This window comes from Typopeltis vanoorti, chromosome 1, assembly GCF_054136105.1.
Source record: "Typopeltis vanoorti isolate ZY-2024b chromosome 1, IOZ_Tvanoo_1.0, whole genome shotgun sequence".
NCBI lineage: Eukaryota > Metazoa > Arthropoda > Arachnida > Uropygi > Thelyphonidae > Typopeltis > Typopeltis vanoorti.
The window spans coordinates 177,427,158-177,454,749 of record NC_143549.1 but is presented as its reverse complement, the minus strand read 5'-3'; the positions used below and the strand labels follow the sequence as shown (position 1 = coordinate 177,454,749).

Below are 27,592 nucleotides of genomic sequence, written 5' to 3'. Positions count from 1 at the left end.
TTAAGGTGATCAGTGGTGTTCTCCAGGAATCAGCCCATGCTCCATTGTTATTCAGTCTTTAAATTAACGATATTGGGAAACAGTAGCACACTCAGGATTTAATCTTGGGGGGGGGGGGGGGGGAGTTGAATAGACTATTTGAGAATACACATTACACATTGCATATGTCCTATGACTGAGCATCTGCAATGATTGCTAATTCATAAGTAGTATAGAAATAGAAGACATGACACAACATAAATTTAAAAAAAAAAGAATTTTAATTAGGAAAAATCGAAGCCTTTGAGATGTGGCTATACAGAAGAATGCTAAAGATATCATGGACAGAAAAAATTACCTGAAGATGTCTTAAAATCCATTGGCAAAGCTAAACATCTTGTACAAATAATCAAGAAACGAAAAACATCATATCTTGGACGCATCATGAGAAACAGCAAATACCAACTTCTACAAACTATTTTGGTAGGAAGAATTGATGGCAAAGGAACTAGAGGAAGAAAAAGAATATCATGGTTTGACAACATCAAGACATGGACAGGAAAGAGCAGTGCACAACTGCTCAGATTAGCACAAGAGCGCAGTTTGTTCGCCAAGATGGTCGCTGACCTTCGATAGAAGATAGCACAATAAGAAGAAGAATTAGGAAAAGATTCTTAGAAAATTTTCTAGTGATTTTTTCCCCTTTTTCTTTGGGGGGGAGGGGAAGAGCCCCTTGTCCCTCCCCTCTGGGTGTAGCACTGTTGGGAAGGATTTAACAGGTAACAATATATCTATTTGCTGAGCATGCAAAGATAGGCAGAGTAAGCAAGCAGGAATGCAGCTGACATTCAGTACTTGCAGAATGATTTGAATAAGCTGAAATTGTGGGTGTGAAAATGCATGTCATTTCAATGTCAGTAAATGTAAAGTAATGAATTTTGGTGTAATGAGATATCCAGTAGCATATTACATTGTCAGAATTATGCTAGAAAAATTGACCAGGCTAGGAATCTTGGAGTTTTAGTAGACGAAGTTGAAATTCAGGGTTCATATAATAAAAATTGTGAATTTAACTCAGAGGATAATTGCAATGCTGAAATGAACACTGATGATGATGTAAGAATAAGGAAGTCATTTTTCCTCTTTACAAGGCTTTGATGGATTATTATGTGTAGATCTAGTCTCTAAGTTTCCAAGATGATACAGCGGAAAGGATGAAAAGGAGAGTGTTATTGATGATTTCGGGACTGTGAAATTCTCAGTCTCTCCAAATAGATTGGAGAGACTGAGAATTTGTGTGGTCTAGATGCTAGCAAACATGAGAAAGAAGGTTAATATGATAAACCAACAAACTTTTGCTTTTGAAAGAGTCATACAAGATATTGGTAGACAGACATTTTCATTTTATGAAAATGTCTGTCTACCGATATCTTGTGATGAGAGGACATGAGAGCATCCATGGAAGTTGAGAATGAATACAATCAAGAAAGGGATGAGAACTAGATTTTTCTCTCATAAAGCAGTGCCTTTCTCTCATAAAGCTTACCTTTGGAGGTTGAAAGTGCCTATAGTGAATGAATTGAAGACTGTATGACATGCTGTTTGAGTGATATGTGGCCTCCCCTCAATGGATCCCTGACTTCCATGGTGGTCTCTTGTAATAGTAATAATCAACTGTCATAAAATAATCATCACCTGACACTGAGTTGTGATTACATAATCTGATTTAAAAATTAGTCGTTTTATTTTCTTTCAAAAATATCAATATATTGATTATTACTTGTTGTCATGATAGAGAAATAGGAGACTGTAATGTGGGAAATATTGAATGAAACAACTAATAACACAACAGCTGATAAATTTCTAGAGTAGCTGCTCAATAGTCTAAAGAAACATGAATCCACCAGAGAACATAGAATCAATCTTCAGTTGCATAATAGCATCAGTGTACTTAGTAGCAGATTATTTTAGAGCTCCTGCTGTTTGTTATACAATAAAACCCAATTAACTAACCTCTAAACAGCTTCTGGCATAGCAACATGCAACTTCACCTTCAGTTAACTGACCTTTCAGCTATTATGTTGAAAATTTCTGAAATAAACTACACAGACACAGGAATGAAATAACTAAATTCAAATACTAAATTAAATATTTACAACCTGATGTTTTGCTAGCTCAAGCTAGCATTGTCAAAGGCATTTTTAAGACAGGCACTCAACAGAGATTAGAATTGCAATGAATTGTAGAACAAAGGCAGTCACGTGCAAGGAAGGCAACAGTAGTGCTTCTTACAATGATGCCTTCACCTCCATCACTAACTTATACATGGAATCCTTTGAAACCTTGGCACTTAATTCAGTCCCTTCCCCCTCCACACACACACCTCGCCAAAGGTTGGTCGATTGGTAGAGTCTCTTCTACTAATGGCTCATGCAAAAAGTTAAGCAAGTTTGAGCGCGGTTAGTAGGTGGAAAGGGATCAATCATTCGATGCTGATGGCACACTCTCTCTCTCGATGAGTCTTTGGACTCCCTGGAGGTGTCACATAATAATAATAATATCCATCCAAAAATCACTTTTACTCTTGAAGAGGAAAAAGAAGGGGATCTAGCTTTCTTGGATACCTTAATTACAAGGCAACTGGATGGGTCCCTCATGTGTTCAGTCCATCAGAAGCGCGCGCACACACACACACATAGGCAGATACTCACATGCCACTTCACATCAAAATCCTGCCAAAAAAAAAATTGGCCTCTTCAAAACTTTAGCCACCATGGCAGAGCGAATTTTATCCTCATGATGGGCATTGCATCTGGAATGAGCTACTTACATGTTTTGAACATAATGGTTACAACAACAAAAAAGCCTTCACTAAACTTCTAAAAAAAAAGAATATCTCCTTTCCCTCTCCAAATTAACTACACACACACACACACACACACACACACTATATCCTTACTTATATCAAAGATACAACAGATAAACTGGCTTCACTCTTGAAACAATATAAAATCAGAAGAGTTTACAGAGCTCTGAACAAAGTCCAATTTCCTCAGACAAATTAAGAACCACCAGGACTCTTTCCTTCTCTGGCATCTACATAACCCTCTGTCAATGCGAGATCCAGTATTTTGGACAAACAGGATGAACCAGTAGTACCAGAACAAAAGAAACATAAAAAATATATTTGGTGTGAAAAACCAAAAAGTGGACTAGCCCAACATGCTTTAGATGAAGACCATTTCATCAGGTGAAAAAAAAGCAAAGTTACTACATAGATCCAAGTTTAAATAGAGAGAGAGAGAGAGACTGTTCCTAGAAGGAGCTCATGTGCTACACACCCTTTGAACTGTAACAGAAATGATAGTGTAATTCTGTATAAATTTTGGTGCACTGCTCCATCCATCAGCAATAACCATGAAACATCATTGTATGAGCACTACAGTCCTCTTCCTTGCACATGACTATCCTTGTTCTGGAAGCTATTGTAATTCTAGTCTCCATTGAATGTGTATTCTTAAAAATGCCTTTAATAATGCTGGCTTGAGCTTAGCAAAATGTCAGGTTGTAAATATTTAATATAGTTATTAAATTTAGTTATTTGTCTATGTATTTTATTCCAGAAATTTTCATCATGAATAACTACAACTACAGAAATCTCATTATGGAAGTACTTTCAGTTATCAGATCAGCAATTAATTTCTCACTGTTGTCGCATAATTGAGGGATTACTGTATTTATAAATGTAGTTCATCTATTAAGAGTAGAAATTCTCTCTCTCTTTACTGACATTGTAAATCTAGGTATAGTCAGTTATTTGGATAACCTCAGCTCTTGACAGATGATCTTAAAATGAACTTAAAAGATTGGAAGAGTAGACAAGGAAGTGGGTTTTAAAGTATAATGTGAGCGAATGTAAGCATATGCAAATCAGTAAGAAAGTAATATAACATGGATATAAGTAAGTTGAATGGATAGACAAGAGTTTGCCCATACACAAACACACACACACAAAAGAATTTTGCATTTTGTATAACAGAGAATTTCAGAAGTATATTGATATGATAACTGGTAGATCTCAGAAAGTGGTAGGATTAATTTTTAAAAAATCTTCACTGGTATGATAAAAAAGTTAAGATATCCTCATACTGTTTTGTGAGGAATTGTTATGATATTTACGACAATCATTTAGCCATCTGCAATTTGTTGAGTTTATCTAATAGACAGGTAAGGAAATTTAAAATTGAAGTTTATAAGTTAGCTCTAAGAATAGACTCAAATACACAAACATTATTCAAGAAAAACTGAAAGAGTTTGAAAACAAGAACCAAACCTTGGAGATACAGTGGCAAGCCCTAAAGAAAACTTTGATTCATCCAGAGAAACATGTGGTGAGGTAATCTGCAAGGATAGGAAAATCAGAACTCTACGGTGGATAAAGAAGCAGTCAAGGAAAAGAAGAAAGCATATTGAAAGTTCCTGACAAATAAGTCATCTTGTGCTCTTAGGGAATACAGAGAAAAATGTAAGAAAGCGAACCATTGTGTAAAATTAGCTAAACAGAAGTCATGACAAGACTTTGGTAAATCATTGAAAATAAATATCAGGAAGTGGTAAAATATTCTAGAGGCTTTTGAAAAAGTTCAGCTCAAAAATGGAGGAAAGAGTACTGTACAAGGAATTAGAGATAATAAAGGGGACATGAAAACTTGAGGATAAAGATATTCCTGATGTATGGAGTAATTACTTTGAAAGATTGCTAAATGAAACGAGCAGTGACAACAAGATGGTAGAAAACACTCAATAGGAATGCCATCTGAATATATGTCTATACTTGAAGTAGAAAAAGCTATCACAAACCTGAAATGTTAAAAGCCAGCTGAAATATATGATATTCAACAAGAAATGGTAAAATATGGAGGTATAAAAGTTTTAAATTGGCTACACTGCATAATTAAGAAGGCCTGGCCAGAAGGTTGAATTCCAGATGATTGGAGTAGAGCACTCATAGTATCCATCTGTAAAAATAAAAAAATAAAAAATAAAAAAAGGAATAAAGCTGAATGTGAGAGTTAAAGCGAAATATCTCTACTGTCTGTGTTTCTGGTAAGATTATATAAATATTCTTAAAAAAAAGGCTAAGGAAATTATGGAGGAAAAGTTTGGGGAAGAATAAGCTGGGTTTCAGGCCAAATAGAGGTTGTGAGGATCAAATTTTCACTTTAAGACAGATAGTTGAGAAATTATGGGAATATAACCAAGGATCTGTATTTAAGTTTGTTAGATCTGGAAAAGGCATATGACAAGGTGCCAAGAGGAAAGCTGTTCAAAGCGCTCCATTTATATGGTGTAAATGGGACGTTATATCAAGCAATACATAGTCTCTATTTGAGTTGTAAATCAGAATTTAGAATTGAAGGAAGTACAGGAAGATGGTTTGATGTTAAGTCAAGTGTGCGACAAGGGTGTACCTTATTTCCATTGTTATTCATCATCTTTATGGATCACATTATGAAGGCAAGCAGTATCAAACTTGATATTAAGATTGGAGTTGTTGGTCTCAGCTGTCTATGCAGATGATGTTATACTCCTAAATAAATCTAGGACAGGTCTGCAGGATTCCCTGACCAAATTGAATACCTGCTGTAATAAATTTAGTATGAAAATCAGCATTAAAAAGACAAAGACAATGAAAATAGGTAGGAACATTGAAAACATCAATGTTCTATTGGTTCTCCATCCTGAATGGAGAACCTATAAAACAAGTAAAATATTTCAGCTATTTAGGCACAATTTTTAGTGAAGATGACAAATTAACTGAAAAATACACAGTAGAATTAGCAAAACTGGTATGGTAGGAAGTCAACTAAATAATTTTATGTGGAATAAGAGAGAGATAGTCAAAACACTAACCAAGCTGTATGCAAGACAGTGTTCAAACCAATTTTAACTTATGGATCTGAGACCTGGGTTAGAAATAAAACTCTTGATCAAAGACTGGAGATCACAGATATGAGAATCCTGAGAAAGATTAGGGGACTGAACAGATGGCATCAATGGCAGTATCATATTAAAAACAAGGCTATTAGGAAAGAACTTGATATCGTTAGCGTTTAGAGATGTGTTAGCAAAAGCTAATATCAGGCAGTATTCAGGCCAATCTCAAAAGAGAAACGATTAGCTAAACAAGTATTCTTTGCCAGGATTTGAGTAAAAAGACCCAGAGGAAGACCAAGATGTAGGTGGATTGATACAGAAAAGTGCCTTAGAAGACAGAAATGTAACATCTAATAATACTGGAATATTGACAGATAACAGGCTAATCTGGAGGAAAATTGTTGATAGGAAATTAGTAATGATGTAACTTTTCATGTAGTGCTATTATAAGATCCTGTACCCCCCCCCCCCGAGAGCATATGTTAGGAATTTGGTGATAATGATGGAGTCTGAGTCAAGCTCTATTAGAGGGAATAGTTGTAAAAGCATTAGATAGATTAAATATTTAGTTCATTTTTTCTGTTAGGGTGAATATACACTGCTTGGAAATAAGTCAACAAACAACCCCCCATCAGCAAGGTGCATCATGCCGTGGAACAAGTCACATGTTTTTAGTTGGTATAAATTGGAGGAATATGATGTTTCCAATTCAGTGCAACTGTGTCCGGGTGAAATGGCTGCAAGAAGGAAACTGACGAAGTTTGAAAGAAGCATTGTGAGAGGATGCTATATTGCAGGCCTATCTGTTTGACAAATTGGGCCATCCGAGGTCAACAATCAGTGATGCCATATTGAGATGGAAGCAGGAGTCAATTGAAATTACTACTCATAATGGATGATCCACCACACTCATTGAATGTGACCATAGGGTGCTACAAAGAATTATATGTAAAAACTGTCGTTCATTGGCCGATACATTGAATGCAGAGTTCCAGGCATTGAGTGGAATACAAATCTGCACAAAAACATTCAGAACTGATGCTCACAACATGGGTTCCATGGTAGGACAGCAATATGCAAGCCCTGCATTAGAGAACCAACATGCAGTCATCTTCGGTGGTGCAAAGAGTGTGTCCACATCTCACTGTATACACTGTCACTATATAACACTGTAGCTTGGAAAGCTGTGTTATATAGTGACAAATCATACTATACCCTCTACCAACATAACCCCATCTATTAAATTTGTAGATGGCGGTGTGATCATATGGTCCAGATTTTCCTGGTTTGGCCTCAGACCTCTGTTTGTGGTGCTACTAATATTAAACTCCAAGAGATATCTGAACATTCTAAACAATGCAATATTGTATAATGAAATCTGTGGTGTATTCATAACTAAACATACACACGTAACCACAATAATAAGATTTTTAATAAGTAAATATTTCGTCCTAAGTATCATAGGACATTGTCAGTACAGTTAATTCAAACAATACTAAGAATCACATAGTCAGGGTGTATGCTTACAATGGAATCCCTCTATGCGTGCAGTAGCGCGTTACATAATAAATTAAAATATATCTGGAGAGAGAGAGAAAAAAAAGATTACATTAAAATGAGATAACATATATAAATTATTTTTACACAATTTAGGATGACAATTTCCCAGACTTTAGGGATAGTAAGAACAACTTCCCCATATGTCACAGACCCAGTTCAAACTGGGTCTGTGACATATGGCTTCAGCACTTTCTTTATATAAACGTTCATGTTTATATAGAGATCTATGTAGAAGTTTGGTCCTTTTCCAATGGATCTTATGGTTTGGGTTTTCAATTCCGTGTTGTGTGAGGCCAGATTTCTGCCGTTTGATAAAACAGATAAGGTCTTGATCCAAAATGTGTTTGCTAATGGATCCACCTGTCTGTCCATAGTAGGACAATTTACAGGAACATGGGCCCTCGTACATGCCAGGTAGCATCAGAGGAGAGTTTTTATTTAGGAGAAGGTAACCAATTGTAGACCTGGTTGATTGGTTTGTAAGTAGCAGCCAATTTATGTCTTCATAATTTTTGAAAGATGTTTGGAGATGCCTTTCACATTAGGTATGGGAATCCTACTGGCTCGTTCTTGTCTTGATGTGTGGGAAAGTGACTGATTTTTTGAGTTGTTTTTGGATTGTATCCATTTTGTATGGCTGTAGCTTTGATTGAATAATATATGCATGTAAACACAAGGAAGATATTTAATTCATCAAATATTTCGGTCTGGAAATAGCAGACCATCTTCAGTGGCACTACAAGAACAGTTTAAAAAAAAAAATACAAGGTGGAACACTAACAATAGATAATTTAAAAATAGAACAAGCCGCATGATGTTATATCACTAAGTATTAAAGGGAATATTTTTAAGTAGAGACATGATTGAAATAAATATATTAATTAATAATATTAAAAACATAAAATTAATATGAATTAATGAGTTATCCTGATTAGACTTTCCCAGATTTTTGATATAGATATAGTCATTCCGATTCAGGTTAGGACGATGGAGTAAGGCCTCTACGCTTTCTTTGAATAAACATTCAAATTTATAACGGGATCTGTGTCCTTCCTATGAAGAGGCGAATTTTTGACCAAAGGATGTTGTGGTTAGTTTCAATCCCGTGCTGAGCCAATCCAGATTTTTCAGGTTTGTTGTGATGAATGGAGGATTGATGTTCTTGGATTCTTTTTTCAAGAGAATGTCCAGTTTGTCCAAAATAGGAGAGATCACAGTTGCAGGGAATTTGATAAACTCCAGGAAGAAATATAGTTGAGCGTTTGTCTTTAGGAGAAGGAAAATGGGAAGATAATTTGTTAATAGGTGAATATATAGCTGTTAACTCATATTTCTTCAGAATTCTTACGATAGGTTCTGAAATCCCGGAGATATAAGGAATTGGAACTCGACGTATTGATTTATGTAGCTTTGATTATTTTCAATTCTTGGTTTAAAGATTCTTCAGAGGAGCAGAGTCTGTGTGCTCTGGTTACTAATGATTTAATGATGCCAAATTTTTGAGATGGATGATGAGCCAAAGAATTGTGAATGTAACGTCCTGAAAATGTCGGCTTACAATAGACAGAAGTGGAAATAGAACCATCTTCTTTTCTTTGGATGTGTACATCCAGGAAGGAGGTACCCTGTGGATATTCTTTTTCTAGCAAGAATTTGATGCAAGGATGAAGAAGGTTGATTTTATGTAGAAACAAGTATAGTTCTTCTTCAGAATGATCCCAGGCAGCAAAGATGTCATTGATATATATCTTAGCCAGATTTTTGGTTTAGGATTAAACATGAAAATTTTTTCTTCAAGGTGTTCTAGAAAAAGGTTGGCGAAGTTTGGTGATAAGGGAGACTCCATTGCTGTTTCTTTCTCTTGCTTGTAAATTTTCTCTTTCCAAGTGAAATATCCAGATGTAATAACAAATTTGAATAATTCAGCAATATCAACAAAACTCGAAAATTTCCATCCAATATTGTTGAATTATTCATTATTTATTATTATCCTGGATGTACACATCCAAAGAAAAGAAGATCGTTCTATCTCCACTTCTGTCTATCGTAAGCTGACATTTTCAGGTCACTACATTCACAATTCTTCGGCTCATCATCCATCTCAAAAATTTGGAATCATTAAATCATTAGTAACCAGAGCACACAGATTCTGCTCCTCCAAAGATTCTTTAATCCAAGAATTGGAAATAATCAAAAATACAGCCATACAAAATGGATACAATCCAAAAACATCTCAAAAATTATCAGTCACTTCCTCACACATCAACCTAGACAAGAACAAGCCCATAGGATTCCCATACCTTATGTCAAAGGCATCTCCGAACGTCTTTCAAAAATTATGAAGAAATATAAATTGGCTGCTGCCTACAAACCAATAAACCAGATCTACAATTGGTTACCTTCTCCAAAAGACAAACTCTCATCTCTGATGCTACCTGGCGTATACGAGGTCCCATGTTCCTGTAAATTGTCCTACTATAGACAGACAGGTAGATCTATTAGCAAATGCATTTCAGAACATCAAGACCACATCCATCTTATCAAATCACAGAAATCTGGCCTCACACAACATGGAATTGAAAACCCAAACCATAGGATCCATTGGGAAAAGACCAAACTTCTACATAGATCTCTATATAAACATGAATGTTTATATAAAGAAAGAATACACAGACCCAATTTGAACTGTAATGACATTCTTACTATCTCTAAAGTCTGGGAAATTGTCATCCTAAATTGTGTAAAATAATTTAAATATGTTATCTCATTTTAATGTAATCTTTTTCTCTCTCTCTCTCTATATATATATATATATATATATTTTTTTTAAATTTAATTCTATAACATGCTACTGCATGCATAGAAGGATTCCATTGTAAGCATGCACCCTAACTGTATGTGTTTCTTAGTATTGTTTGAGTTAACTGTACTGATACAACAATGTATCAGTACAGTAAATGCCCTATGATACAACAAACCTTATTGTTTGTAAACATGCCTTAGGACTACGGTTCTCAAAGGAAATATAGAATAGGAAGCTCTTGAGAAACAAGTGTACCTTAATGGAGAAAGAATTGAGGAAGTCAACAAGTTTGAGTACCTAGGATCACTGGCGTACCAAGGGAGGGGGACAAGGGGCCCTGGCCTCTCTCAAAAGAAAAAGTTAAAAGCTAGAAAATTTTCCAAAATACTTTACCTAATTAAAATTCATTTTTTATTTATGTTGTGTCAAGTCTTCTATTTCTATACTACTTGCGAATTAGAGGTCACATAAGGTGAGAGAACCCTATAGCAGTGTTTCTCAACCTATGGTCCACGGACCACCTGTGGTCCATGACGATGGGATGGGTGGTCCACAGGCAGACTTATATTAACCAAATAAATCTATATATTTTAATTATCCAAACAAAATAAATTAAAATTGAATAAGTAAGAAAATTATTGAAATAAAATGGATACTTAACAGCAGTATGTTCATTCCATGAATTCTGTGAATATTTTAATTTGTAGTGGCAGAATGACGAGTAATAAAAGAGGGATGAAGTGAACAACAATATGGTTTTATTGCTTCCACCTTTCCTTGCTGTTTTGTCAGATTTGAAGTGAACATGTGTTATCCACATTTCAACCAATTGCTTGTTGTTTATTGATTTTTATTGTTGAAGGTTTCCCTCCTTCAACCAAGGCTCAATATATATATATATTCAGAAGTGCTAAGTAATACTTGGACAAAGTGTGTTGTGAGTTAACCCCAGTATTTATATATTTTTCGGAAATCATGCGACGGAGAGATAAAAGCAAGCTGACAATTGAGTTGAAATGCTAACTCTCTTCAACCGAATTCCAATAATATGTAAAACTGCCATAACAACATTCACTATATATATATATATATATATATACATATATATATATATATACATATATATATATATATATATATATATCTTAGTTTTAACACGTTTACGAATTTTAACACTTTCGGTTGAATTTTATTATTGCCGAGCGAACTCACACAATCTTCTTCTTCTTCTTCTGCAGCTTCTCCCACTTAAGTGGGGTCACTGTTGATAATGAGTCTCCTCCACACCTTCCTGTCTTGGGCTGTCACCACATCCAAGTTCTTCATCCTCAAGTCCTCTTCTACCAGCTCCCTCCATCTCTTCTTTGGCCGCCCACGCTTCCGCCTTCCTTGCACCATCTGCATGACCCTTTTTCCCACATATCCCACATATTCCTCCCTCCTCATCACATGACCAAACCATCTCAACCTTGCCTCCTGTATTTTTGCTCCTAAGTTCGTAACTTTCACTGTTCCCCTGACATAGTCATTTCTCAGACGATCCTTTCTGGTCACACCGCACATTCACCTAAGCATTCTCATCTCTGCTACTTCCATCCTGCTGATGTTATTTTTCCTCAGGGCCACAGTTTCTATAGCATATGTCATAGTTGGCCTCACTACTGTCCTATTGATTTTGCCTTTCAGATTGATCGGCACCCTCTTATCGCATAACACTCCAGCCATCTCCCTCCAGTTCCTCCAACCCGCTTGTATCCTGCATCCCACTCCCTTCTCAGCTCCTCCATCTTCTTCCACTGTTGAACCTAAGTATCTAAAGTCTCTCACCTTCCTGATGACATTTCCTTCCAGCTCCAGATCTGTCTCCTGTCTGCCTCCACCACAGCTAATATTAAACAGAAACGGACTTAATGCTGACCCTTGATGCAAGCCAACTGTTACTTGAAAACTTTCTGTCTGTCCCAGACAGGTCTGAACACTTGTCTTCACATTTCTGTACATTTCCCGCAACAACCTGACATATTTCTCCAGCACCATCTTCTCCCTCAGACACCTCCAGCCTTGGCACTCTATCGTATGCTTTCTCCAGATCAATAAATGCCAGATGTAGCTCTCTTTGTTTCTCTCTAATTAATAATAATAGCTTTTAGTTAGATACTGTGTTTGCCAGTGCAACATATGGTTTTGCTTGAGTCTATACAGCATAGTTTCTGTATGAGGGGACATGTGATTCATTAATTAGTGTCGTTTTAATCCCAGTTGTCTCTAATTGCACTATTTGTTGAGAAATATATTACACAGACTGCTGGTACGTTATTCACTGACATAATAAAAGTACTTGTTTTTCTTGCCTCTGCAATATAGTGGCTATTGGAGAGGGAGTGTTGTTTACTGCGGGGAGCAAGTTACTATCACCTGCTCTGAATGTAGGCCTTTCATTCCATAGAATAGCTTTGTTCCCCCCAGTTATCCTGGGGTTTCAACTGTTGTTAATTTCTGTGTATAATCTACCATCTTCTTGTATACATGATCCCAAGTATTTAAAGGAGTGAACTTGTTCCAGTTGATGGTTCTCTATTTTTATTATGTGTTTTGATTGGTTTCTAGATATGATCATTGTTTTAGTTTTATTTATATTTATGGTCATATTCCTTTTCTTTGTTTCTTCATACCAAAAGTAACCCTGAAGTAATCTTCAGCTGTATTTGCTAGAATCACTACATCATCCATCATTATCTAGAAATCCTGTTTCTAGATAATAATAATGATAATAACATTAAATAAAGTTGTAGAGCAGATGCTCGACTACAATCTCTCTCTCTCCCTCTTGAACACAGGAATTATTACCTTCTTCCATATTCATACATTTGCTGCCATTGGGTGAGCAGAGGACTAAGTCGATGGCAGTGAACATTCACTGCCATTGACTTAATCATCTGCTCACCTTCTCTCTTCCTGCTGTTCAAGTGGGAAACTGATGAAAGAACTTGTTTGGGAGTGGTAATTTCCCTATAATATCCACTTTTTTGCATGGGCAACCAAGTACTACATCATGAATATCATGATGGAAAATTGAACAAACTGACTAACTCAACTTCTCTTCAATTTGATTCTCTGATGGTCAGCTTATCTCTTATCTTTGATACATTGAATCACGCGACAGAGTACATTGTGCAAGTTGCCACAACTGCAGTTCCCAAAACATCTAGTTGGTTTCCGCTTTTCTCTAAACCATTATTATTATTATTATTCGTGACACCTCCAAGGAGTCCGAAGACTCATCACAGGAGGATCTACTATACAACACTCCACCTCTACTACCAATCACCTACATCAACACTATCTACTACCCACCACCACTACCACCACAGCTAATATTTTTGTCTGTAAATTGTATGTGTTCTAAAGGGCCGATTTGTCTGTATGCAGGATGAAAAACCTGAGTTTCGGGGAGAAAAAACCCATGATAAAACACTGATTGCACAGCAGCTCAGAACGAAGCTTGGAGTGCAGGTATCCCACAACAACAACAAACCCCATTGTTTGTAAACATGCCTGAGCAAGAAACAAGAGCAATCAACAGCAAAGAAGTTTGCTTTCCTTACTTGAACATAATGCATGTATTACTGCGAATCCAGCAACAATTGCTGATACTTGTGGAGAGTTTTTTGCCAACTGTCAGCAATATCTTATTATTACCTGGAGTTCCTTGCATAAAAATGTAATGCAGAAAAACAACAAATTCTGTTCTCTTTGAGTAGTATTGAAAATTACTCAGGCTATTCACAAAAATAAACTGAAAGATGTTTTGCTTAAATGTCATCAAACTGTTGTTGGACCAGTTAACATCGATTATGAGATGAACAAGCATGTTTTGCCATCTGTCATTTTGTACCTTTTCTGCCATCCAGTGGCGGCTCGTAAGAATTTGTAGTGGTGGGGCTGCAATGCTACCTGCCCAAACTTCACATAAATCATGCATTACCCCCTACTATGCTATCCCCACTAGGCAACAGTTTGATGCAGTCTGCATTGAATGCTGCTCCAGCATTGAGTATATTGGCCAGTACTGATACTAGCCCTAGCCTGCACAGCACATTGACTATTGCAAAATACAATTATTGCTACAAAATGAATTATATAAAATACTATTGAGTGGTATTGTATTACAAACAAGAAAATAACAGTTTTTAGATAAATATTTAAGAGATGCGATAATAAAACAGGAACTTTTATTTTACTGTAGGGGCCGCAGTACTGCACCCCTTATGAACGAGCCGCCACTGCCAGTACCTTTTCAATAGAATTTTCTGCAAGTGTTATTGGATACCTGGCAAAAGATGATTATTATTGCCTTTCCTAAACCTGAGAAGGATCCAGCATTTCCGATAAACCATTGACCAGTTGCTCTTACCAGCTGCTTGTGTAAAATGGAAAACTCTTTTCTGAAAAAAAAAAAAGAAAAAAAAAGATTAAATCTCATCTTTTATGAGATGAAGAGAAATAACCTTAAAAAAGTTATTTCTGGATAGAAATAACTTTTTTTTGTTTTAATGTGGAAAAAACATGACACTGCTGGGAGATTTGGAATATTGAAAGACCTGCACAACTTTGGCCTTAGAAGAAATCTCCCTCTATCACAAAATTTTTATTCAGCTGAATCTTCTAAGTCCAAGTGGGAACTCTCACCCAACTGCATACTCAAGAGGAGAGAATCCCACAAGGTTCAGTTTTAAATGTGACACTTCTTGTCATCAATGTTAACTCGATAACTGAGCAACTTCCTCCAATTGTAATGCCCTCTACTTGGATGACTGTCATTTATGTAATAGGATAATAGAAAGACAGTTGCAGCAAACCACTATTTTTCAAAATGAATGCTTAGAAATCAGTTTAGATTTTCTCCACAGAAGACTGCATTTTTGCCACAGACATGATCTTCATCCCAATCTAGAACTCAGACTAGGTTTAATTCCAGTTGCACCAGAAACCAGGCTCTTGATGTGTATTTGATATGTAAGGGAGGAAAGTACGTTTTTTAGTTTCCTCCCTCACATATGCCAGTTAAGAGTTACATACTGTAAAGTAATGAACATCTTTCGCACCTTATCTTCCACCTCTCAAGGGTGTTCACAGATGTTCTTTGTTACATTTGTGCTGTGCACTCATTAAATCTCTGCTTCTGCCAGAGAGAGAGAGAGAGAGAGAGAGAGCATACACTGTGATAGTTGGTTCCTATTCACATTCAGACCATAAGAATTGCAACTGGAGCATTTTAAACATTACCAATCCCTAGTTTCTGTCCTTTCACATGTGCTTTATTGTTTCAACATGCCATCAAAATACAATCCCAATGTGGTCAATTATTTTTTTGCCCACAATGGTTGAATCTATACAACATACATCAGAATGTGTTATGTCCCTTTGGTTTGCGAACAAAAACACACTTAGAAGTTTTAAAATTAAGGTACAGTAGTGCACAGATGCCATCAAATACACTACTACTGTGCCATTTATGTATATACCCCTGTGCAGATTTTCTTTCTACGGGCTATGCAAACATCCCACCACCCCTCCTGTTGTCTACTGACAGCTCTTTCAAACCCATAGAATACTCTTATTTTGTTCCTGTCTATGGATATGGTTCAAAATTAGACTCATGATTTTGAACCATGATATCTTCTCAGATCCCACTACTATATAACAGTTTTCTGTTAAACTGTATACCATAGAGCTTGCCTTAAACTACATAAAGCTGCAAACCTACCAAAGGGGTGCATTGTATACACACACACACACATACATACATACATAGATAACAGAATAACAGACTCATGGCTATGGCAATAAGAAGTCTATAGCTACAGAAACATCCAGGGCTCTTATGCAACATGTTATCTCTCAGTTAAGGAAGCTACATTTGGACATGTGCTTCTGTTGGATCCCACATCACATTGGGATGAAGGGAAACAAAGCTTTAGATAGTCAGGAGGCTTGTTTCTCAAGCCTCCACCATCTACCTGCCCTTTACACTGATTACAGGCAGGAACCTATATCCCCGTGGCATTCATCATTCATCATGGAATACAAAGAGTAAAGTTTTGTCAAATCATGTCTGAAATCAAATTGTGGTCTGCAAGGACTGTAAAGAAGTTCTTGCTTTGCTTTGCACAGGTCATAGTCATCTTACACATTCCTCCCTATTGAGGAGTGAGGATATGCCAGTGTGTGAGTTCTGTGGTTGGTGGAAGTTTTTCACTTGCCTATGCTACCAATTATATATTTGGTTTAATCCTTTATCCATGTGTAAGCAAACAGAGTTTGCACCTGAAGTATTTTCAGGACTGGGGCAACCCGTGGTAAAGGTGGTATAAGTTCTGATCACTTAGTATGGGATACTTGCCTTAGTATCCCATTATGCAAAGCACATATCCTTATGGGTATGTATAATGCTATGCATTATGGAAAGGGTCACTATCCAGACCGGTTTTCCCTATTTAAGTGTGGGGTTACTTCTCCAAAAACTCGAGATCCCCCAACCCAGATCACCCAACAATGAGCAACCCAAAGGATCTAAACTCATCATTGTTCCCCTCAGTAACAGGCTCACCCTGTCACTGAGAAGAACTCTCAGCGTTTGGCTCTACCCAGTGGTAGGCTCACCCCACCACCAAGCAGAACCGCTCATATTTTATCTGAGTGTTAACAGCAACAGTTACAGCTGCCATGCCTCAGTTAACTTCATAGGCTACAGCATTGCCATCCATTACCTGGGTAACAGCAACAGCTGAGCCTCAGTTAGAACTTCATTGGCTACAGCATTGCCATCCATCACCCCAAGCTTCCAACCGGTTTCGACCCTTAGGATCTCGTCAGTGGGAGCAGGCCCTGAGGTGGTGATACTAAGCTGGAAGTAATGCAGAAATCATATCACCACATACCAGTTGCCAAAAGGTGTCAACACCTTATTATTAAAATTCTCTGGATTAGAGATAGTTGATGAAAGTTTTTTCACTTGGCTATGCTACCAATTATATATTTGGTTTAATCCTTTATCCAAGTGTAAGCAAACAGAGTTTTGCACCTGAAATATTTTCAGGACTGGGGCAACTCGTGGTGAAGGTGGTATAAGTTCTGATCCCTTGCCTTAGTATCCCATAATGCAAAGCACATATCCTTATGAGTATGCATTATGGAAAGGGTCACTATCCAGACCGGTTTCGACCTTTATTGAGGTCTCGTCAGTTGAGCCAGACCCAGAGGTGGTAATACTAAGGTGGAAGTAATGCAGTGACCCTTTCCATAATGCATAGCATTATACATACCATAAGGATATGTGCTTTGCATTATGGGATACTAAGGCAAGGGATCAGAACTTATACCACCTTTACCACGAGTTGCCCCAGTCCTGAAAATACTTCAGGTACAAACTCTGTTTGCTTACACTTGGATAAAGGATTAAACCAAATATGTAATTGGTAACATAGCCAAGTGAAAAACTTCCATCAACTATCTCTAATCCAGAGAATTTTAATAATAAGGTGTTGACACCTTTCGGCAACTGATATGTGGCCACTTCTGCATTACTTCCACCTTAGTATCACCACCTCAGGGGTTGCTCCCACTGACGAGACCCCCCAGGGTCGAAACCAGTTGGAAACTTGGGTGATGGATGGCAGTGCTTTAGCCAACCAAGTTCTAACTGAGGCTCAGCAGTTGCTGTTATCCAGGCAGAAGGGTAATGGATGGCAATGCTGTTACCCCTCAGATGAAATATGAGCGGTAACGGTGAGTGATTAAGATGATAGTGGGTCTATGGAATGAACCATATGAGAACAGGTTGAAGATTGCAGAAATTAGTTGATAGGCGGAAAAGGGGAGATATTGAGACATTCAAATTGCTAAAGGGTTTCTATAGGATTAATTCAGAGGATATTTTTGAGATCATGACTGGTGGTGGGAGAACTAGGGGACACCTATGGAAGCTGGGCAAGAGTGTGGTTAGTAAGGGTGTTAGAGCTGGGTTCTTTACTTTTAGAATGGTAAATGAGGGGAATAAGCTGCCAGAGTCTGTTGTGGGTGCTATGACGGTGAGCGAGTTCAAGGCAAGGTATGATAGATACTGTGAGAATGTCATATAGTTGTGTGGACATGATGTTTAGGGCCTCCCTCAATGAGTCTAAGGACTCCCTGGAGTCGCCCGTAATAATAATACCCGAGGCAATTTCGGTCGGATGTCTTTTGCTGCTGGAGGTCGACCGAAGCCAATAGCCACAGAGAGAACTCTAAGCGCCAGAGAACTTGCCCATATGTTGAAACCTCTTGCCTGAGCTGTTCGAGTGCCGGAGATTTGTAGTCCAAAGCCCGCTACCATCCCGACGAGACACCCCTGAAACAAGACTCTCCAGAAAGAAGAATAAGGCTCGAGATGAAAGGAAAAGCATAGGGACTTTAGTGCAAGACCTTGGATGAGTGTGCGACACAGAGCCTCTGTAAGTTTGTTCCATCTTTTGTTATACATTCCCTTTTGTAATCTAAGAGATAAGTTATATATGGACTGATAAGAATTAAGTTAATAGTAATAAGATGTGTCTTTAAGAGAGTGATTTGGCATGTTAGTAATTGGTATAAAATTTGTGAAATAACTTGACATAGTTAGCTAACCTCTGTGTGGGTGGATTAGAATTTCAGTTAGTTAATTTTGTAAGCAGAGAGTAAATAATTGTGCAATATAATTATTTGGTATTGAAGTGAAAAAGTTCTCTTTACGCTAAAGGTTTAACAGATAGGTAGAGAGAGCAACTTCCCTATCGTTTGATTGATGTACCTTTTATACTAGTGTAAATAAAATGTGTTTTGCTTATATGTCAATCGAGTGCCTTTTTCTGTCAAAATACAATGCACTGTTCCTAAATAAACCTAAGAGCGAGAACCAAGTAAGATAGCAGAAGCGTGTAGTTAAGTGCAAATATACCACGACTGTTTGTGTTAAATTTTACTGAAGGAAATTGTGTTAGAGAGAGAAATCAACCAGCCGTATTACTGAGTTTTATACCAATTAAACGATACTTGTGCGTAGTCTTAACAAACAAATTTTCCAGTATTCATAGGCATACAACTCGTGGTGCGAAAGGTCGATAATCCTCTTACGCAATAGTAGGATAGAATAAGAAAGGAATATATAAGGAAAGCATATAATAAAATAAAGGTATTACAAATAGCAGAAAATAATAGTGCAGTAACCAATCAGTATTACAATATCAGAAGTAACCCAAATATTATTACAATGGTGCAGTTGGCAGGATAAAATCCACAATAATTACAATAAATAATAGGGGATTGAATCAGTTTTGTAAATAAAGATCAGGTGACTAAATAGAAAGTGTGTGTGTGTGTGTGTTTAGTGTAAGAAAATTTTTTAAGAACCATGAATATGAACAGCCTTCATTCGGGAGCCACTAGTACTAATGTGATGGTGGATAGAGAATTCTTTAGAACAGTAAATCCTTACCTCATCATCCCACAATTCTCTGGAGAGGACCATGATGATGATGAGTTTGTAGAGGAGCTAAGGAACGTCGGCAACTGGTCGGACTTCCAGCTTCTAATAATATTAAGGAATAAATTGATTGGCAGGGCCAAGAATTTTTGTATTCCTCTCCCATACTGAGAGACACTTTGGAATACAATAAATTTAGGGATACCCTGATATCTCAGTTTTCCAAAGTTAGAAGCGTGGGTTCGAACCTCTGGAGGCTGCAAAAATGGAGACAAGAGAAGAAAGAATCTATCACTGATTATTACAATAGACTACTCACTTCAGGTAATAGTTTGAGCATGTCCAATGATGAAAAGAGCCATCTAGATTGGGTAGTCTTCATTCAGTTTAGACTGGGAGTAAGAGAGGTGTTCAGGAAAGTGGCATACAAAAAAAGAATAAACAACTTACAAGAATGCTACATCGCAGTAAAGGAAAGGGAAGATAGACTAAGAGAAATTAGTCACTCCCTTGACTTTAGACAAGAGAAACTCCCAGATCCAGCCAGAGTTTCATTCAATGACTTAAAGATGGGAAACACAAACACACAAACGGAAATTGGAAATAGGAAGGGTTTCAAAGTTTCACGCCTAACTGCACAAAATTCTGTGCAAAAATCACAAGAATAAGCCCCCCCCCCACTTCAATCATGGGAGAAACCTCTTATTATTGCAGCTCAGCGGAAAGACCCCATCTAGGGCACAATTTATAAGAGTTGAAAAGGGAGAGCCTGCTAGTGAGTTTTCATTCCTGAAACCCTACACATGGACAATGATGGGCTTTTACTGTCCAAACAGGAAGGGATGGGAAGATGGAGAGATAAGATACTGGTCCCGGCAGTCATGATCCTATGGGTGCTTCATACATTGCAGGGCATCAGGGGTTTGAGCGTACGTGACAACGCATCTCCGATAGATATCAGTGGAGCGGTATGAGGGGGGGGGATGTGCTTTCATATGTGTCCTTCTGCCACATCTGCCAAAAGAAAGCCGGCTTTAGAGGGAAGGCCCCTTACAACCATTTCTTATCCCTGTCTGACCTTTCCAGGCAGTAGCCGTGGACATAATTGGGCCCCTACCCACTACACAGAAGGGAAATAGATACATACTGGTCGCAATAAACATGTTTACCAGATTCCCTGAGGCAGTGGCAATGAGAGATCAGACTGTGCAGATCGTAGCTAATAAATTCTTAAAACTAATAATATCCAGGTATGGGACACCTCAGACTCTCCTGCCCGAACAGGGGGCAAACTTCACAGCAGAGATTATGCTGCAGCTATGCAAGACACTCATGATAAAAAAGATATTCACTACCCCTCACCCCCAAGGGAACAGGATGTGTGAAAGATTAAACAAGACTCTGAAGCAGATACTGGCTAAGCTAGCTGACAATAAGGTGACAAGTTGGGATACGTATTTGCCGCAAACATTATTCGCCTGCAGGACTGCCATTCATTCAGCGATAAGAGATAGCCCTGCAGCTGCCCTTTATGGATTCGAACCGAGTTTCCCTTCTGATTTAAAATACTCTCACATCGACTCTGGTTTTGACAAAACATAGACGAGTATTTGAATGATTTGATCAAGCATAATAAGATAACTCATGATATGATAGCAGAATCAAGCAGACACAGTTCACAAAAAACCAGAGCGTATGTCAACAAGCTTAGAAAGTATAAGGCGTTGAACCCTGGAAACCTGGTTCTCCTTGAGAAAAAATCAATCCAGTGGAGTGGAGGCAAATTTGGAAGAAGTGCACTGGGCCCCTATGAGATCCTGGAGAAACTTTCTCCATTAAATTTCAGAATTCGAGACATAAAAAACCCTGGAAAGGTCATTATAGTACGTTTGGATAGGATAAAGCTATATAACAAAAGAAATGACAGGCTTGTGTGTTTGGGTGACTCCTTAGACTCATTATTGCAAAAAAGGACCTCCAGCCATCAGGAGAAGAGGAACACAGGGGCACACTATGCCGATCAAAAGAGAAAGGATAACTCCATATCCGATGAGGATGCAGCCCAATATCACAGGTTCGTGAACCAGGAGGTTCACAAGGATAATGAAAAGAATGCTGCGAGCCCCCAAAGGAGGGCAGTGCAGAGGTTGATGATATGGGGAACAAGCGAAACTTTCAGATGCGATATTTCTTGAGATCAAGAAGCACTATATAAGGACATCGGGAGAATTAGAAGAGCAGGGTACCATAAAGGGATAAAATGCCCGAGGGATAATGACAAACATGAGTCACAACGTAAGTCGCACCAAAAAGTGCCCACAGGTCAGGCTGACTGTGTTCCCTGCTCAAGAATAGGTGACAAACCCGAGTATTGTCCTACCCAGAGAATACACGAAGCACAACACAGAAGCATTGTAAGAAAAAAAATTTTTATCCACATTCATGGCTTAAAATTTTTTCATGAAGGGGTGGGCCTTTGCATAAAATTCGATGTAGCTTGGAATTTTACAAGCACTTTACATCGACTTTTGCAGACGGCACATCTCAAAAGTTTGTAAATTAAGAATAACAATTTTTGTAAAAAGATTGTATTATAAAAACAACATTTATAAAAATAACATATTTAATCCTATGTTAAACTTAACCTGGCCAACATAGTAAACAGAGAATAGGTAAAATTTGCAAGAAACAAAAGAAAATGCTATGTCACAGCAACCTATATACTATTGTTTAACATAGTGCTTTTGAAACCATTGTTTACGTGCTCTGTGTATGCCCACCATCAAGGTCGTTCTGAAAAGGGACGGGGAAATTCACAAGAAGTTCTGGTGTCGGTCTAATTGGATTTTGTGTAGTATACCAGGAGAAGAAAGAACGGGTCAGTTGAAACAGAAGATCAAAGAGTCATACCGATTTCTTTGGGGGTCTCAACACTTCACGCAAGGCCCCAGAGACGGTGAAATAAAAAGGCATTGATGATCGATGGAGAAAGAATCGGCAGTTAGGCAGAAATATTGGGAGTAGGATCCAGAGGATAGGACGTTAGTACAAGGCCACGCCAAAGGAGAAGCCGATGGGAATAACGAGAGAACAGCCAATGTAAATACCTGAGGCAGTTTCGGTCGGATGTCTTTTGCTGCGGGAGGTCAACCGAAGCCAATAGCCGCAGAGAGAACTCCAAAGGCCAGAGAACTTGCCCGCATGCTGAAACGTCTTGCCTGAGCTATTTGAATGCCGGAGATTTGTAGTTCAAAGCCCGATACTATCCCGATGAGATCCTCCAGAAAGAAGCCTAAGGCTCGAGATGAAAGGAAAAGCATAGAGACTTTAGTGCAAGACCTTGGATGAGTGTATGACACAGACCCTCTGTAAGTTTGTTCCATCTTTTGTCATACATTCCCTTTTGTAATCTAAAAGATAGGTTATACATGGACTGATAAGAATTAAGTTAATAGTAATAAGAAGTGTCTTTAAGAGAATCATTTGGCATGTTAGTAATTGGTATAAAATTTGTGAAATAACTTTACATAGTTAGCTAACCTCTTTGTGGGTGGATTAGAATATCAATTAGTTAATTTTGTAAGCAGAGAGTAAATAAGTAATTGTGCTATATAATTATTTAGTATAGAAGTGAAAAAAGTTTCTCTTTACGCTAAAGGTTTAACAGTTAGGTAGAGAGAGAGCAACCTCCCTATCGTTTGATTGATGTACCTTTTATACTAGTGTAAATAAAATATGTTTTGTTTACATGTCATTAGAGTGCCGCCTGATCTTTCAAAATACAATGCACTGTTCCTAAATAAAAGCGAACCTAAGAGCGGGAACCAAATAAGATAGCAGAAGCGTGTAGTTAAGTGAAAATAGACCACAACTGTTTGTGTTAAATTTTACTGAAAGAAATTGGAAGTTTATTTTTCACTTGGTTAGACTATAATAAATTTAGTTTAATCCTTTATCCAAGCTTGTGCCTGAAAATATCTTCAGGACTGAGGTAAGGTAGTGCAACACCAGGCAACTATGGGAGACACTGAGACAAGGAGTGATGAGAGCTTGGTCCACCTTTGCTCAGAGTTGCCTGGTGTTGCACTACCTTACCTCAGTCCTGAAGATATTTTCAGGCACAAACTTTGTTTGCTTACGCTTGGATAAAGGATTAAACTAAATTTATTATAGTCTAACCAAGTGAAAAATAAACTTCCAACATCTTTCTCTAAATCCAGAGTAATTCAATAATAAGGTGGTACACTTGTTGGCAACTCCTATAGGTAAATATGACCTCTCCTATCGCTTCTGCATTAGTATCTCCATGTTTGGGTCTGCCTCCCACTGACAAAACCTCAATAAAGGTTGAAACCGGTCTGGGTAGTGGCCCTTCCCTTAATGCATAGCAGAATACATATCTGCAAGGAGATGTGCTTTCCATTATGGGAGATACTGAGACAAGGAATGATGAGAGCTTTGCTTGGAGTTGCACTACCTTACCTCAGTCTGAAGATATTTTCAGGTGCAAACTTTGTTTGCTTACACATGGATAAAGGATTAAACTAAATTCATTATTTTACTGAAAGAAATTGTCCTTTTATCACATTAGTCCGCGCGGTTAGCCTAGTGGCTTTGCGCTTCGCAACCATATGCCTGGGGAAGGAGTGTCCTAGGTTCGATTCCCGTCCACGACGTGAGGAGCTTAAGGATCTTCCTCAGCCATAGCCAAGTTAGCCGGTCTTGGGCGTGGGCAGCAGGGTTTTTTCCCGCCAGTTTATCTGGGGTTTTTCATCCCGCAAGCAGGCAAACCGGCCCCGTGAACACATAAATACTTACGGCAAGGAAGGCAACGGAAAACCACCTTGTTCATAGTCATCTCTCCCTAGAATGGTAGCATATAGCTACCCTCCCCCGGCCGTATGGCAGATGGGAACGAGAAGAATCACATACACAGCTCATCATACCGTGTCTTAAACACACTCAAACTCCTTGCAGACACCACACTCTCAGGCAAGGCATTCCAATCATTTACAACTCTGCATGAAAAAAACCTGCTTCTCACTCTCCTACTCGCACCCTCTTTTATACAGTTTACAGGGATGACCTCTGGTTTCTCCCCCCGATCTCCCACTATTTTCTGTAGAACTTCTCCAGCTTTGATCCTATAACAACCCCTTACCAACTTGCAGGTCTCTATCATATCTCCCCTCTTCCTCCTGTCTGCCAGACTCTGCATATTACATCTTCTCAATCTTTCCTCATACTCAACATTCCAGAGGTCAGAAACTATCTTAGTCAGTTGCCTTTAGACCCTTCCCAACATCTCTTCATCCTTCTGAAAACCAGGTGACCAAATCCGGGCATAATAGTTTGTGTGGTCTAATCAAAGCCTTATACGATGGAACAAGAATCTCCCTACTTCTACATGTCAGTGTCCTCCGCATCATTCCCAGAAGCCTTTGTGTTGTCTTCACAATTTTGACTATGTGTCCCCTAAATTTCAGATCCTTATCCACTATCACCTCCAGATCTCTTATTTCCGCCACCCCAACAATATATCCTCACTAAGCCTAAATTCTGCATCCCAACCTTATTTTCCAAATTTTAAAACCTTACATTTTGCAACATTGAACTCACATCCCCATTTCCGTGCCCAATCACTCAATTTATTCAAGTCTTCTTGTAAGGCCACAACATCTTCACTACTCTGCATAGTTCATCCCAACTTTGCATCATCTGCAAACAACTGAATATCTGCATCCAAATCTTCACATATCATTAATATACAAGTTAAACAGTAATGGCCCTAAAACTAGTGGAGTGCCTCAGGGGTCTGAGGCACTCCACTAGTTTTTAGTAGTCTTTATTGCTTTTCACTTCATATAGAAATTAGCCCAAGTAAAGTTTTATTTAGAATTCCCAGTCTTAAAAATTATGGAAACAGTTAATATTATAAGTTTTAGTTATTTCCTCAGAAGTTTTCATATAGAAGTCAGAGTTGTTCTGAAGTGATAAAACTGTTGATAAGGATTTTGGTAGTTAAATTGTGCTTGCTGTTACTTTTATATAGAAAGTGAATAAAGTTTTTGAAGTGTCTTGGATGAGGACAAGATATGTTTTCTTCAGCATTCCATGGCTTGAGATGCAAAAAGGTTTTGACTCAGACTATCTACCAATAATTGTCTGCACACCCCTGTTATTTAAAGTTATGGAACATTACAGGTTTGTTAATAACATAAAAACTGGTGTACAGATAATAGGAAACAGTATTTCATTGTAGCAGTTGAATGTGGGCGGTATGGCAACACGATGTGAACTCAGTGACTTCGAGAGATATGTCAACGTGGGCTCTTGCATATGTGGCATGTCTATACGTGCCATTGCTGCTCAACTGAAGCATCCAAAATCAGTGGTCGGCAATGTGATCAACAAATGGAGACATTCCAGCATCACTAGTGCAGGAAAACACCCAGCACTGCCACCAAAAATGACTGACAGGGACAGGAGGGTGTTAAAACAGGTGACATGCATAAACTGGCTATGGTCGGCACAGACCATCCTTGATGACTTCCAGAGCTTCAGTATCATCATGGTGAGCACTAATACCATATGAAAAGAACTCCATTTACTGGGTTTTCCACAGAAGAGCAGGGACACACAAACCGAACATCACAATAACGAACATGGTGGCTCGTCTGGCCCGGTGCAAAGAGTGTGTGAACTGGACAATTCATTAGTGGGAAAATGTTACTCTGGAGCGATGAATCAAGGTTCACCTGTTTTTAGTCTGATGGTAGGGTGTGGAGGTAGCTTGGTAAATGCTTGTTTACCACAGTGTGTTGTACCCACAGCAAAGTTTGGTGGTGGAGGAGTAATGGTATAGGGTGCATTCAACAGGTTTAGAGTGGGACCACTGGTTGTTGTTGTTGTCTGTGGTTCCATGAAGTTAGCTCAATACCTTGATCTTCTGGCTAATATAGGGGCTGCCTACACTGTCAAGTTTTTATGGAGCAGACCCATGTTACTATTAAGATGACAATGCCCATGCCACAAAACTACAACTGTTATGGAATGTTATGAAGAGATGGATGTTAAACAACTGCCCTGGCCTGTGCAGAGTCTTGACCTCAACCCTATCGAACACCTGTGGGATGAATTGGATTGAGGTCCACAACAGCACATCCTCGATCTGTCACTGTACTCAGTGCTGCTCTTGATGGAGGAATGGAGACAAATTCCACCTGATGTCTGCCACACATTAGTGGAAAGCCTCCCTCAAAAGGGACAGGAAGCGATCAAAGCCAAAGGTGGACATACCAATATTAAGGTTGCCCTGCTGGTATCAGCTGTAACTTGCTAAAGTGTCCAGACAATTATTGGTAGATAGTGCATGTTGCTGTTATACAAGAAGCTATTTTTATGTTAGTCTTTCTCCTATGTGAATTTAAGAAGGAAAAAATTTCTGAAAGAAGCAAGAAACTGAAATTTCGGAGGTTTTGTCCATATAGGATAATTGTTGATTTATGTGACTTTTCATGTAATTTGAAGAAAGTACAGGCGCTTGCTTAGTTAAGTTGTTTTGATTTGATGCTGTGTATATATATATATATATATATATATATTATTTCTGTTCTTTTGTCAATTAAATATTGTTATTTTGATTGTAAAGTGTTTGAAGACTCAAACTTGCAAGGGGTAAAGATTTATGGGGCTAATTTAGAATATAAGATTTTATGTAAGATCCAGAGACACGTGTGAGGGAGCAAATAGCTCATTCTCCCCCCTTTCTCACACACATGTATATACAATATCATTGAAAAGTATTGAAATAG

General features: G+C 38.1%; 1 protein-coding gene across 1 annotated transcript in view; it reads left to right on the top strand.

Moving 5' to 3' along the window:
• Positions 1–27,592, top strand: part of LOC150110669 (suppressor APC domain-containing protein 2-like) — a 128,807-nt gene that overhangs the window by 72,811 nt on the left and 28,404 nt on the right. The gene's annotated exons all lie outside the window — the stretch shown is intronic.